Below are 9,509 nucleotides of genomic sequence, written 5' to 3'. Positions count from 1 at the left end.
CCATTCATGCTAGGTCAAACTGTAGATCCTATTCTTCAGTGGTTCCGTGTTGGTGGAATGAGTTGCCCAGTACTCTCCGTTCCAGCAACAGTTTTGGATCTTTCAAGAGGGGTCTTAAGGCATATTTGTTTAATATGCACTTAGTCTTTTGAGCGTTTGTTATGTGTTATGGTTTGTATAATAGTATTGTTTTGTTATAATTTGTCCATTGTTAGAATTTGACATTTATTCTGCTATTGTCCTTAAATTTAGCCTCACTATGCTATAGTTATTGTTATTATATAATTAACTGAGTGACTTATTTGATTGCTATTCTCATTTCATTGTTTTATTTCTCATTAGGTTAGTGCTTAATTGATTGTTTTATTGATAATATTGCTATTCCCCCTTTTTGTAATTGTTCACTGTTATTTAATTTGTATTGTTATTTATTTGTATGTCGCTTTGGACAAAGGCGTCTGCTAAATAACCATAACCATAACCATAACCATAACCATAATGTCGCAATGGGTTATCTCTGTTCAGCTGTGCTTGTGGTTCAGCTGTGGGCACGCAAGGGACGGGCAGTGAGCGCTGTTTACGTAGCCTAGTGAAGTGACCGCTCAGTAAATTCCACGCAATTCTACGTGCGAGTGCATTTGACCGGCATAAAATCGGCAGGTGTCGGACTGACCGGCTGGTTGCCGGTCATGGCCGATCACGTGAAAATCGGCCGATTCCGGTCACCAGCCAATCTATCGGTGCATCTCTAGTTTCATTCAAAACTAGACTGTTTTAAGTCATTGTATAGTTTTTCTTTTTTACAGCACACACACACACACACACACACACACACACACACACATACACATCTAACTCATCTACCACTTCTGCAATTTTGTTATTGATCTTATTGTTATTTATGCATGGTGCTAATGAGTGGATGAATGTTGAGTGAGTGATCCACACTATACTTGAGCAAATGGCAAATAAATACTTGAACTTGAAATGTCAAATGAAACCGGGCAAACAAGATTGTTGCGTCTGCCTGAAACTCATAATCTCAACAACAGGGAAATGAAACTGCTCCAACTGATCAAACCAGTCAAATACTGGTTTTACAGTATTTCAGTGATGATTCAGTGAAGTTTGCCTGTGCAAGTTCACAGAACAAAAGGCTCTGACCACAGATACCAGTCCTATTGCCTCTATCCAAATCCTTAACAGAAAAAAATGACATACAACATTTATTTGCCAAAAGTTAACCACAACTATTCACCAGAAACATAATTTGCATTTGAAAATATGACCTTGCCACAAATATGCGGAATCTGTTTGCCAGCAACTTGAAATTTCTGTAAAGGAATGAACCACAATGACATCAGCAGATGGTAGGATTTTGAGTGTGTTTGGATTACTCTCCTTGTAGCACCCCTTTCTACATTCCTCTGCAGGGAGAAGTTCACCTTGTCTAAATATAATTCTGTTTCCTTATTAGCTGTATAGACAGGGCAAAACCCAGAACGATATGTTAAGGTCACTATCAAACTTTTCTCAATAGATTCTATAGTACTTTTTTGTGTAGAATCCATTTCTACGTTAGACATTTTTATGTCATGTATAGTTAATTATATTTAATATGAAAATGAACAAGCCATAGCTTTCCCAGGTGAAAAAAACCATTGGACATTTTCAGAATTCTTCTGGCATATCTTTGGTTGAGCAATGGCACAACAGATACATGCCAATATATTTTGTGTACATTAGGGTGATTATAAAAGGACACAGAAACATTGCATTTTTTCAAAGATTCAGGATTTTATTGCTATACAACCGGAAATACACTAACAGTCAAACATTCATTCCGTAGTGGGTGTAAGAGCCACCCGTGGCAATGTAGACATGAAAGAACAGCCTACCGTAGGCTACACAGTACACAACCACTGATTGATTACAGCAAAACGTATTACAATAGTTAGTGTACTGTAGGTCATGGGGATTTGAAAAACTATTCCAAACACACATCTCAATCTCTGTTAGTTTTTGTGCTAGACGCATATAAATGACACCATTAGAAACCTTTAAAAGAGAATGTTATCAATAGAGCACTTTGTAAAAACAATAAAAGAAAATCCTAGGATTTCAGGTCCATTCAAATAATTTGCCTTTGAAAGAGCCACTCACTAAGTGAAGTGACACATTTAGTCTGACCCTTTTCATACATTTTTTAATATTCTTTTTACTTATATGGAGCCAACACCGTTGTTTTCAAGGTACAAACTTCAAAAGTCTTAGCTAGATATATCTAGAGCGTGTTTCTTACCTTTAAAAATATATATTTTTGAAATAGTTGTGTTAACACTGAATTATAATTAAAAGTAATTTCATTTCATCCACTTTACACTCATAATTATTGTGGAGGACCTCTAGAATATAACCATATGTGCCACTTTTGCATAGGTGTTTTTAGTTAGATGAAAAACTTAAAAATCTCAAGGTATAGTAGACTGCCTCAACGTGCCTGAAAGGGCCCGGGGGGGTAGGTGTGCTTCGGTGCGCAGTGTGGCGCCGGTGGCCGTGGGGTGGTGCATTATGGAGGAAGCATCTTGGAGGAAGGCCTATATATGGTCACTACGGTGAATGTAGGGGGGTCATGATGTTCAGTATAGGGATCGACCGATATGGTTTTTTCAGGGCCGATACCGATATCGATAATTATGAAATTGGGAAGCCGATAACCGATATGTGCAACCGATAAATGTAAAAATTATGCCATTTTTAGGAAAGGAATATTTGAGTTGAATGCAAAACCCTCTAAATCCATTTTCAGAAATAGCAAAAATCAGTCGTTTTTATAATAACTTCCAGCAGCCTGATGCCTATCAAACTGCAATTTTTAATGTCTTCTATCAATTAAAAACAAATCAAAAGTTGGACTGGTAATAAAGTTTATCAAAATTAGATAGGCCAGCATATTTATGTATTGCAAATGGACTTTTGGATGGGAATTACATCTGAATTCACTCTAAATTCAATTGGTTATAGACTATACACATAACTGGCATAAGTCCTTAGCGTAAATATTACAACTTGTAGAATGCAGAGGTGGCTACTGGTTATTAGTTTGCATTTATTTTCATAGACCTCCTGGACAGTTTGTCTGTCTGCGTGTGTGTGTAGGCTACCGTGTGTGAGCGCGCATGAAGAGGGGGGAGAGGGAGAAAAAGAGAACTTAGTTGGGATGACACTGGCGTGTTTAAGTTCAAATAGCACTTCAAATAGGCTAATAAAGTTATGTGTATGTTATGTACTAAAGCAATGTGCTTTTAGGACCTGAGTCCGAGTCACGTTATGACTTTCTGACAAGTTATCACCTTCGGGGATTTATCATGAAAGGCTTTACCACTGCCACATTTATTTCGCTAGTGAGTTTTAAATTCTCAATAAAGCCTGTTGTGTTGGCTTACGCTAAACGGATCATTAGCCTGCACAACACTAACGTTACGTTTTATTTCGGCTTCCCTCGACTCTCTCTATGGCTGCTATCTATCTCTTCGTATAGCCTACACATTAACAAGCGTAACGTCGCCAAATGGGGTTTTAGAAGCCTACGTTAGCCTCCGTTACGTTTAGCAAATGGGGAGACTGTTTGCTTTATGCACAGCATTACAGTTTCATTGGGACTGATAAGATGCTATTTCTGTTGCTGCCTTTTGCAACTTTCGTGTAGAAGTTTGTTACTTCTTGCAGACTGCAGTGCCAGCGACATACTAGGCTGCTTTCTACGAATAAGCTCGTTCCCGTTGTTCAGTTTCTCCGCCTCAAAACAGACTTTCGCATCGTTTAGCCTCCGGTGTTGATTGGCTGATTCGTTGTGCTTAGCAAATCAGATGGTGTGGTGGGCGGGACATTGCTGTAGAGCTCAGAGTGATGAGTGCAAGCAGTGGAGGCCGCGTTAGGGACAGAACGGCTGCAAATTACATGTTATCGGCTTATCGGTGAAAAATATGGCCGATACCGATAACTATAAAAATGCAGAATATCGGCCAAAAATATCGGCCTGGCCGATTATCGGTCGACCCCTAGTTCAGTACCTTTACTCTGAGTCAAAGTTGCTGTACCATCATCATCATCTTGGCAAACTATTGCACCTTGAGCATGCAATGTATGCCGAAAAAAAGCCATTGTAGTAATCTTTGGGCACTGAAATCTTGAAAGAACACCCAGTGCAACCTTTTTTTGTTTTGTCCAAAATGATTTTTGCAAATTGCAAAATCCCCCTAAACTTGCTGTTTAGGCCTATTAGCCCATGCCTACACATTCTAAGGTTTCAGTGAAATATTGGCACACCACTAATAATAGGCTATAGACAAAACAATTACTGCCAAGTACAAACAAATGATGGGAATACTATTTTTTATATAAGCTAATGTCCAACCAGCTCCTCTATAAGACTAGCTCTTCTCAACATTGCTTTATTGTGTTCTATATTCTATAGCTATTCTTTATGCAAGTCCCATATACACTCCTACAAGTTTTTTTTGTCAAGGCAGGTTGCTGCACTGCCAGCTACATCTAATCCAAACATAGTAGGCCAATAAAAAAAGAGGATATAGTTGGTTGGTAATCTAAATGCAAAAAATGATAAGGGCTAAACCAAAATTATGCTAATCGCGATTAGCCACACTGCTACAATTCAAACGATGTTGACATAAATTAACAACTACTACAATAAGGCCATGATTTCCAATACAACTACTAAACAACATAACATGACAAATTAACCTCACTCACGTAATTGTCTTCCCATAATAGGCTAAGTAGGCATAGTCTAAAAAATAATTCTAGGTTATGCTCCACAGTAGACAGATGTGCTCCTCCCGACACTTAAAAGACAAAGGCTATTTTTGGACATGTTACGGTAGACACAGAGCTGTTTGATCTGATCTTAATCCTGATTTTATTATTGATGATATCAGCAGAGTCAGCTTTTATAACCCATCCAGAGGTGTGCATGACGAACTTAACTTTATCCACATGGTAAGCGGAGGACATGCGTAAAGGTGCGTAATCTGGTTATCCATAGGCAAAGTAGCCTTCCGTCGCTACCCTCAGTGAATTCTTTGATGTCATTAGATGGTTCCCCTTGTCACATGCAATTCAATGGACAACTTCGAAGTAGAAATAATCGTTTTCTTCTTCATTTACTGCATCTCAATTATCTACAGACCCCCCCCCCCCCCTCTAAAAAAACTCTTCGGATTTGCATGATTCACATAAGTCCCACAAAGCGACGTGAAAAAAGCGGGAGGCGCCGAAAAGCGAGCTGTTTGCATCCCTGATTTCCAGTGAATTTCTGCCCTTCCTTGAGTTGTAGCGATCATCTCGTGCTAACCCGGTGCCGAGATAACGCAAGTCAACGGTAACATCCAGCCTGCCACTGAAAACACTCCACAGAACACCCGAAACAAACAAATTATAACGTCAGACTATCAATGCACATGCCTGTGTTGATAGAACAATGTTAGAAATAAAACTAACCTTGCATCGCATTGCAATAGCCTAATTTGTTCCCTGTATGGCAGTGGCGGATTGATATTGAGAAACTAGTCCCTCAAACTGTAACAAATAATTGAGTTGCGAGGTTAGTTTTATTTCTAAAATTATTCTATCAACACGGACATGTATATCGATAGTCTGATGTTTTAATTGACTTGTCTCGGGTGTGCGGTGGAGTGAGTGAGACTGTTGTTGATGTCAGACTGATGTTACCGTAGAAATGCGTGAGCTCAGAACCAGCGTTAGCAAAGGGGGACGCTGCAATTGAAGGAAGGGGTTAAACGCGATAAAAACGGTCTCCACCGACCTATATCACCTCGGTAAAGTTGGAAATGAGGTCCTATGTCCAAAATTCCACAGGAGTTCTGTTTTCAGCACTACTGCGAGAACTTCTTGCTAAGCTCGACATGCAGTGTAGTCTACTCAGAATTCTGCATGAAAAATTCTGTTCACCCACACCATTGGACAGGAGTTTCTTGCCAGTGAGAAGCTTCTGGCCTTTTGGATCTGGACCATGACTTCTGTTCCAATCCAGAGAAAAAGAAAGACTTGATGACATTAGAATCTGTAAACAAAAAAATTAACAGCTGTCATGTCCTTTGCAGTAGTGCTGAAAACAGAACATTTGAAAAGATGGGTCACTGATTTTACGGCATAAAACACTAACTTGTATTGCAAAAGAGAATAAAATTACTTCTTACATACTCTGATACATTCTTCCTGGAAGTAGCATAATGTGAGGCCTCTGGAGAATGTTGATAACATCGATGTACTGGAGAATACGGTTCAGCCAAATGCGGGTGACGTGGAAGTCCAAGAGAATGTAGCTCAGACAATTGCGGGGAGTCCTGGAGAATGCAGCTCAGCCGTATGCAGGTACCCTGGGAATCCTGGAGAATTCAGCTCAGACAATTGCGGGTACCCTGGGAGTCCTGGGGAATGCAGTATATTCCTCCATAATTTTTCTCCCATCTAATATTAACACAATGAAAACATATTTTTTAACCTAGTTTCATTCAAAGTTCAGATGCCATGTTTTATATGCAAATTAGTGCATATTTAATGAGACAATGCCTCATTTGCATATTTAAACATAAAATTGCAGAAAACTTGTAATGCATTTTTTTCTTATGTTGATGTTAGTAATCAACTGGGGAAATTTCATAGTGATATCTGCTAGTTCCGTATTCACCTGTAGTGTCTCGCCTTAAATAAGTGTAACTAACACGCGGAGTGCAGTGACCAGAGTGATTTTAATGTTACTAAAAATATATGAGCTGCCACAGGAGCACACATTGGATTTGAATCCCGACGATTTTGAGGCTAAGCGTTCTATGACCTTTGTTCTGAAGTACTGTGCAAATGATTCCAAGTAGTGCATTTCATTTTGCCACATGGATTAAAACTGACTAATGTATATGAATTCCATTCAATAATGTTAATACAATTTCTCATTAGATCCATGTCTACACTTCACTACAATACAATACAATGGCGGACGTTTGATATTTGACTGCCTGAGGAGATGGTTCATGCAAGCTAGGTGGCTTCATGGCTGGCATAAATTTCATTGGCAAAAAAAAATAACAATACATTTCACATATTCAATAGAAAGCGACAAAACCTAAGTTAAGACAACTGTACGAAAGTAAGAATATCATGCAATTACAAGGAACATTGGTCGCCAAACACAACTTACCTTGGCCGCGTTTCCCAAACGCGATCTTTCTTAAGAAGGTTCCAAAGAAGGAATCGCTAAGAAGGAGCGCTAAGATACGGGTGTTTCCCAAACGCTGCCTTCTTAGGAGAATCTTAAGATCAAGCCAAAGAAGCTTCTGAAGAAGCTCTTAACGAGAGCTGTTCACCAAGGTGGTGCTGAAACGGAATCAATCGATGCCAGGCAAATCGATCACCCACCCCTTTATAAGCGCACAAGTCACACACAGTGTTCCCCCTACAGGTGAAATTAGGCTACGCATATCGTGTGTGCGTGCGTGTTTGTGTGGGTGTGTGTGTGTGTGTGTGTGTGTGTGCAGGCCCGGGTTAGCCTGATTACCATCGACTTTCAAAGGCTCTGCGAGACTTTAGTCTGACCAACAGCCTGTGCTAACACGGTTTCTTGCCAGCGCTGGTTGACCCGCCTCCTTTAAGTGCCTCGATTTGCTACTGGTAGATGTCAGAAAGCGGATTGCCGAGTTTAAACCAATTACAACACTCTTTCCTCTGCCTTGAACACGCCTCTACCCAGAGCCGTTGGAGCTGCTCAAAGTTGCTTGGTTCTCGAACAAAGGGGGCAGTTCCACAGATTTCGGGAACTCAGAAATCCTTCTCAATGAGCAGTTGACCAGACCAGCAGCAAAAGCCTGAAGGCGTTGCGTCACTGGGAGGGCGTGCCAGGCTAGGCCCGGGTGGCTAATCGGGAGATTCGGGAGGATTACCGGTGGGCCGTTAACGTTTTGGGCCGGTGTGAATATCGTGAGCTTAAATATATTGTTTCTGAAGATAATTTGCTGCGCCCTTGCGGCACTTCTGCAGCCTGGGCTGTGTGGTCGCGGCTTCTTACGTCTGCCAAAAAACTCAAACTGATAAAACAGGGTGATTATCAATTATTTTATTAGCTCAGGCCATTCATATATTAACTCATGCAAGACGCATCCCATCTCTCTTATAGATAGTGTGGTAGTAGGCATGTGATGTAGGCTAGTCTACTTTATTAATATCCGAGAAGATGAAACCCTCGTGCCCATGTGGCCTGCGAGTGGGGTGCACATATGCATTAATGTAAACCGGACTTTTACATCGCGGACTTTGGCAACGCCTAGAGTACTGTAGCAGGTGAAGCCTCACCTCACAATCTGTTTCCTTGATATCCGTGGAATGCCACAGGGTTGTTGATGTTTTTTGTATGTGAAGTATTATAAACTCATATGCAGATGTGTTGAAAACCTAAACGTGTAATTCAATATTATTTTTTAGAGTCTATGTCTCTTGCGCCAGTGGTCCACAGCCACGAGTGCATTGCAACATTGAAAATTGTTTTATTATTTAAAAAAGTGGAGGATACATTTCCCTGACGCAGCTTGATCACTAAAGCCTAGAAATCTAGGTGCTCCTAGCGGCAGGCTATGATCACTGAGCATTTGATCGCTAAGAAGGCTGTTAAGAGTGGGTCAGCTCGATCGTACGTTACCTTCTTAGTGAAAGAGCTTCTTAAGCTAAGAGCGACTTTGGGAAACACGTTTTTTCTTTCACAGCGTTCTTAAGAGCGCTCCAAAGAAGATCTTGGCGTTAAGAGCTTCTTAACGTGTTTGGGAAACGCGGCCCTTATTTTTACTCCAAGTCGAGCAAGGGTGGGGAAAACTGTCTGGGGATAACGTTAGAGTTAACAGTTAGGTTTGCTAGCTAGTTATGCTAAGAACTTCAAAGCTAAAGCTTCATATTGTTAATTAACTTTAACCCCCTCTCCCCTACATAGCAAACATAACATGAAGACAGATAAAGTTAATGGTGGCATCGTGTGGTGGCAAGGAGGCAGAATATAAAATGGTTGCCGTCATAAAGGTCAGAGTGCAAATCAATATTTTTTTGTACAATGTACCTAATACAAAAACATGATTTACTGTTAATTCTATGAATGTGAACTTTAAGATAAAATGATATATTCTTAAATTAGGCTATAATAATATTGGTCTTCTTAAATTACGGACTTTACTATTTCTATGAAACTATTAATAATGTATTATGTTGTTATTATTAGGCTATTATTATTATTATTATTATTGTAGGTGAAGTACCATAAATAGACACATAATTAGATTAAGCTGACTTAAAATCCTTTAGGTTCGTAAAGTGAGTCAGAAAATCAGCCAGGCAAAAAAAAAAAAAAAAAAACAACCGTCACATTTTCGGGTGTCCAGAAATATGCTGAACATCAGCCAAAGCGCAATTATCTTCTTTGGGTAAACAATCAA

The sequence above is a fragment of the Sardina pilchardus genome, chromosome 8, assembly GCF_963854185.1.
Source record: "Sardina pilchardus chromosome 8, fSarPil1.1, whole genome shotgun sequence".
Taxonomy (NCBI): Eukaryota; Metazoa; Chordata; class Actinopteri; order Clupeiformes; family Clupeidae; genus Sardina; species Sardina pilchardus.
This window is presented reverse-complemented; position numbering follows the sequence as displayed.